Below are 6,000 nucleotides of genomic sequence, written 5' to 3' on the forward strand. Positions count from 1 at the left end.
CAGCAGAAATCACCTTGGTAGTACTGTGAATTCACACACAGAGGCATTAAGAAAAGAAAGACAATCCAATAGAAAAAGACATTTAATTAGGATTCAAAAGAAGTAAAAATAAAATAGAGGATAAAATAATGTAAAATGGAATAAGAGATAAAACAGGAGGTTAAAATTTACATTGCAGCTACAGTTTAGTCTCAGATACGAATAAATCCAAATTTAATGTAAGAAAAGGCAGAAAAGTCTTCAGTCTTGATTTAAAAGAACAGAGTTGGAGGAGACCTCAACATTTCTGAGCGTTTGTACAGATATGTAGTGCATAAAAACTATTTCAACATTAATCTGATCAATAAAAAATAACAGAATAGTAAGATAATGCTTGATGTTTGAAAAATGATTTCAAAAGTATTCAAAGATTCAAAAGTAGCCTATTAATAATACATTTACCTCCCAAATAACAGATGGATCTCCCCTATATGATAGTACATCCACTATGTTTGATAATCACTTTGAAACCAGATTTGTCCTTTCACCTACTACATGCAAAATATCTGCCATTACATTGGTGACGTGGCCTGAAGTGTAATGACACAAAGTCAATGCAAGATCTAATTAGAAACAATCACTAAAAGCCACAGCCATGTTTACTGATCAATCAATGTGAATGAGAGCTGGTGCATTTTGATTTTGTTCGAAAAACTGCATTATAAATGCTCTCACATGACATTACATTCATCAGTGCATCAGCAAACACTCAATATAATGCAGTCCACCACAACAGCATCACTATAGCCTCTTAAATAACCTAAGGCGGGTCAAGAGACAACAACAAGCAGGGACAATAAGCTTCCCAGGATTTCTTTTAAGGGTTAATGTATTGGATTGTGTAGAAGTGTGCAGGTGTAACTAATAAACTGGAAACTCAGTGTACTTCATATGAAGAGCCACTGGTGACTGTGAAATAAGGAAAACCTCCATTAGAACAGCAGCTTCTCACTGTGGCAAATATTGTAGAATTTAAATGGATGGACAATAAAGGGAACAAGAAAATAAGTTACCCTTAAAACTTCTTTGGTAGGTGGGTCCCAGTTTGTACCTCTCATGTATCAGCATACATTCCAGTCACAAGGTAACCAAGATCATTTAGATCTTTAGATCATAAATTCATACCACTGTTCTGACATGATGAAATATATTCCATTTGCTGCATGGTAAAAAAAATATATTTTTAAGCCGTTGCTCAAAATGTGACAGTGTTTCCTGTCATCTTTGTTTTGATTCAGAAACGGACTTGCAATTTTCTTTTTTTTTTAATCATTCAGCACACAGTATTTTTTCAACCAGATTGTTAGTCTGTGGGGATTCTGGGAAAACCTTCATGACCTCGGTTTGTCAAGCAGTTAATTGTCTTTTAGAGAAACTAACATGCTAACATATAAGAGGCACAACACCCAACTAGGTTGGGCCAAGCAATCACTGTTTGCTTTTCTTAAATAGTAAAATACTAAAGTGGTTATGACAAATATTTTAAACCCTGGTGTTGTTGCTAATGGAGAAACCATTTAGCCATATTATATCAGTCCAAGTTACTTGTTGGTTAGTTTTTAAAGATCAAACTAAAATGAACACCTTTCAAAAGAAATTGCAATCTTACCATGTTTTCCCTGCCCATTAAGGTTTCATGTATACATTCATAGCAGCTCAAGAAAATGCTTTTGTTTTCAATAAAATGTAAACCCATAGACATAAAATGGACACAACAGAAATGTGAAAAATGTGAATACTATCAGTAAATATGATCTGTAGCCTGAGCCTGAACATAGTGCAGAGTAGGTTTCAGTCTCAGATAAAGACATTAAACATCAGTTAAGTATGAACTCTTATGATGAGTGAAAATAACGTCAATCATCAGTTGCACGAGACTGTAGCCAATGAGAGTGTTGCTAATGAAGCTAATCATTCAGCCGTGTGATTTTGACAGTTTTATTCATTGTACGTGGCACGCCTTGCAGCACTGAAATAAATTAATTGATAAATAATTGATACAAATTTAATCACATTGTAATGAAAAATGACCTTTTCACACGTTAGCTATAATGTTATGTTAAACAGCTCTTTCACAAAGTGGGTCACATTTTTAAATGTGCTTGTCCATTGAAATCCCATTTTAGTTTCTGTGAAATAGTGGAATTTTAATATGATCAGATGTACCAAATAAAAACTCCTAATGTAGAAACAAGGACATTTTAAAATCTAATGGATTGATTTTCATGAAAAAAAAATCAAATGAACACTTTAATGCTTCATGAACGATGAACCATTTTCATTTTAATGACCCTTTTCCTGTAGCACCACCGTCAGGAAGAACTTCTGGGCTCCACTACTGCCAAGATGCTAAGAAAAAGCAACTGAAAAGTCTTCATATATTTTTCATTCTACCCACACTTTCATATTTAGGTGAGTAATGAACAGGAGATGGCGGCAACAATGTTTTACAATTACATTACAATTACAATCAGATATGGTGAAAAGCAAACACACGTACAGGAGATAAAGGAGCAATACAATTAATAAAGCAATTAAATTGAGTTATATAGAAGCACATACTGTACAGACATAACTTGATATTTTATTTAATTTTTATATTGACATTGTCAGACGTTTAATGTTATTCATATCATTCTTTATTGGGGTTCTACCATAATTACGTAGTGTTTGTATGTAATTGTGTAATGCACAAAAACCTTGGTTAGGTTTAGAGAAAGATTAGGTTTGGGTTAAAATGATCACTTTGTTAAGGTTAGAGAAATGTGGTTTGGGTTAAAGTTGCTACTTCCTTAAATTTAGGCAATCTTCATCGTCATGACTACAATAATAACTGCAGGGTTAAGGTTAGGGGATGATCGTAGTTGCAGTTTTTAAAAAAACTTTTCCACCTTTTGCTTGGAAATGGGAAACAAACAGTGGTCTCCTGCGGCCAGTAAAATAAAAATTGCAGAGCAAGTCTGCTGGCAGGTATTGTTTCACTGAGTGAAATTAACTGAAAGACCAACAATGAAAAATGTAGTTACAATAAAACACAGTATGGGAAAGAAAGTTTTGAAAGTGTCTTTTGATGATCACAGTAAGGGCTGGGTTATACTCAAAATGGAGTAGTTTGTATGAGGTGACCACGTTGGAGGGAAATATTTATGGTTGTTCCAAACAGCCACACTTGAAGGCAAAGTGAAGAGCCGGCTGGCATAGAGAGAAGGGAGGGCTGATAATCGTTAAATACAGGGATAACTGCACATATGTTCAGACAGTCTCTCCTGGAAGGAATTAACAGTGTCAGTTGTCCACACAGAAAGTGATAAAAAATAGATGTGTAATGAACACATAAAGATAACTTGAGAGAGAAGTTCAGGCTTCTTACTTAACATGAAGTGGGTTTGAATGTTAGATTGCCAGTTTCAGAAGGTTGCAGGAATCGTTGACCGGTGTTTCCTTCATTATGATGTTGGGAAGGTGTGGGGAGAGGAAGTTTCTGAAGCTAGTCAACCATCGGACAAGCACCTCTGTTGAAGCATACCAGCCCTAAGGCCTCCATCAGCCCAGTCTGAATGAAATGTAATTGTAATGTGTGTTTCCTAATCTGTCATGGTACGTAGTCCTCAGCATGTAGATTCTGATGGTAAACAGAAAACTAAGAAAAGTACAGTACTACACTCATATCTAAACAACAGTTTGGACCCTGGAGGCTTGAACCCCTGATGATTACGGTCAACCACTGAGGTTCAATTTGTGTCGCGCTCTAAATGACTGAAAATGATAAAGCTGCCTGCCTGCGTGTAGATGTAAGCAGACGTCGCTCCGTCGGGGACTGGGCCCATCGGTGTGACTTTGTGATGATGGACGTCCTGTCAGGCTTTGTCTGATGAAGATGACGCTCCACAGTCAGGCCCTGGGACCAGGCAGATGACCTGATCCATCATAACGCAGACACACCACTGCTTACTACCAATGCAGGGGGCTTTTATTTTGCAAGCTTTCAATGGAAGCGCTTGCGTCCTGGATCCCACTCTCTAAACACAGATGACATGATGTATCAAGGCAGAAGGGCAGAGCCAATCAATAGCTAGTCTAGCCAATGCATCACCAGGGCAGGTCACTGTGATCCTGCTCTCCATCACTCTGCACACAGACGATGGGACAAAAGCTTCTCTTTTGTGAGTCTCATTCCCTCATGGGCTTTCACCAGCCTCCTCACTATTAAAACGTTTGGCTATCACCTGCTTTTTGAATGATGAATGGCTTGAGTTTGAATTTAGACCTGAATAGTGTATTCTGGGATGAGAAAGTCCCCAATTCCGCTACAAGTACCATGTTCATTTTCTGCCTTGACATTGCAAATAAGTCATTTATCTCATTATATTCAATCACATTGCCTGAGTATGTGACATTCCTGAAAGATGTAATCTATAGCCATGGCTGTCTTATGATGAGCTGACATACCTCAAGGTGCTTCTCCCAGAGGAAACTATGTCACTCCACCTCTTCCTGAAAACAGTGCAAAGCCACATTCCAGTCATTTAGCATGTTGAAAACATCTGGACTATAAACCAAGCAGGTCAGCCAGATATTGTTCTTCACTTTTGCTTTATGGGAATAGAGGAGCTAGGAGTGGAACTTTGCTCATTGAACTATTTTTAGTGTAGGATTTTTAGTGAAACTAGGTGTGTACAGACATAATGAGAAGCATAGCAGTGGAAGGATTTACGGTGGCCCTGAGGTGCAAAACACATTTCACAAAACACAACAGCATTGTACGAAACACAAAAACATTTCAGAAAACACAAAAGTTATTGTGTTATGTGAAATGTTGTGTTTTCCGAAATGTTGTTTCCCAAAATGTCGTCGTGTTTCCTGAAATGTTGCATTTTGCACCTCAGGGCCACCGTAGTAATTGCATATAAAGTCAATGCAAAGTCACAAATGAATACGAACAATTGCAAGGTCGCTAATTAAGGCAAAGACATGTCCATGTGAGTTGTAAATCTTTCAACTTGAGCTAAGAATTTGCACTTATTCTGAAGCTTTATGACTTCATTTCATGAGTGCACAGAGACAGGAGGGAAAAGAAAACCGGGGGAGAGCTTGTGTTCCCGGTGGGTTCCAAGATCAGTCAGAGGCTGAGCAGAGGCACAAACACACATTCCACACACACACACCGGTTGGTGCGTACATTGCTAGCAACCTCATGTCTGTATAGTCGGTTTGGGGTGAATAAACATGGACTTCTGAAATTCTCTGTTTAAATTCATGCAAAGAAAGGTGTAAATTAGCTTTCTCATTCTGTCTGAACACACCTCTCCAGCACACGTTTGAACCATGGCTGACATGTCTCACAGCTATGCATGAATGTCCGACACACAGAGTGCCTTTTGAAATCTAATAATGATTATTTTAATAAGTCAAAGAATGATATATTTCAAATGTCTTCCAGAGACTTTTAATACCAACAGGCACCACTAGTCCACTGCCCCCTACAGGCTATTTATGTTCTGTTTCTGTACTTAGTAGTGTGCAACCACCGCCAGTCATTTTCTCCCCATCTCTGAGTATTTCATTCTTTCTTTGCTAAACATTTTTAAGTCCCAATTTTTACAGTGACATGAGTCATCAGTGTGCATTGTTTGTTCCCTTTGGAACTCTCCCATTCAGCTGATCAAGTCCTGACACATGTCACTTAAAGTCTCCCTCCACTCAAAAATATGTTTTTCTTCTTGTTCCTTCAGTTGGATGTTTGAGCTGTGCAGAATGATGTATGTGCAGCGTTTCTTTTCACATTCATGTGCTGGAAATGGAAAGTTTCTCTGTCCTCATTGAAAATCCAATTTTAAGGGGTGGTCATGCAAACATTTGTGACATCACAACTACTTTGGAGCCAATCCTGGTCTAATATTCATCTTACACAAGTGTGTGTGTTGTTTTGGCCTCTTGGGGGCAACACAAGCTGCAAACACA

Source organism: Thunnus thynnus, chromosome 21, assembly GCF_963924715.1.
Source record: "Thunnus thynnus chromosome 21, fThuThy2.1, whole genome shotgun sequence".
In the NCBI taxonomy this organism is placed as follows: Eukaryota; Metazoa; Chordata; class Actinopteri; order Scombriformes; family Scombridae; genus Thunnus; species Thunnus thynnus.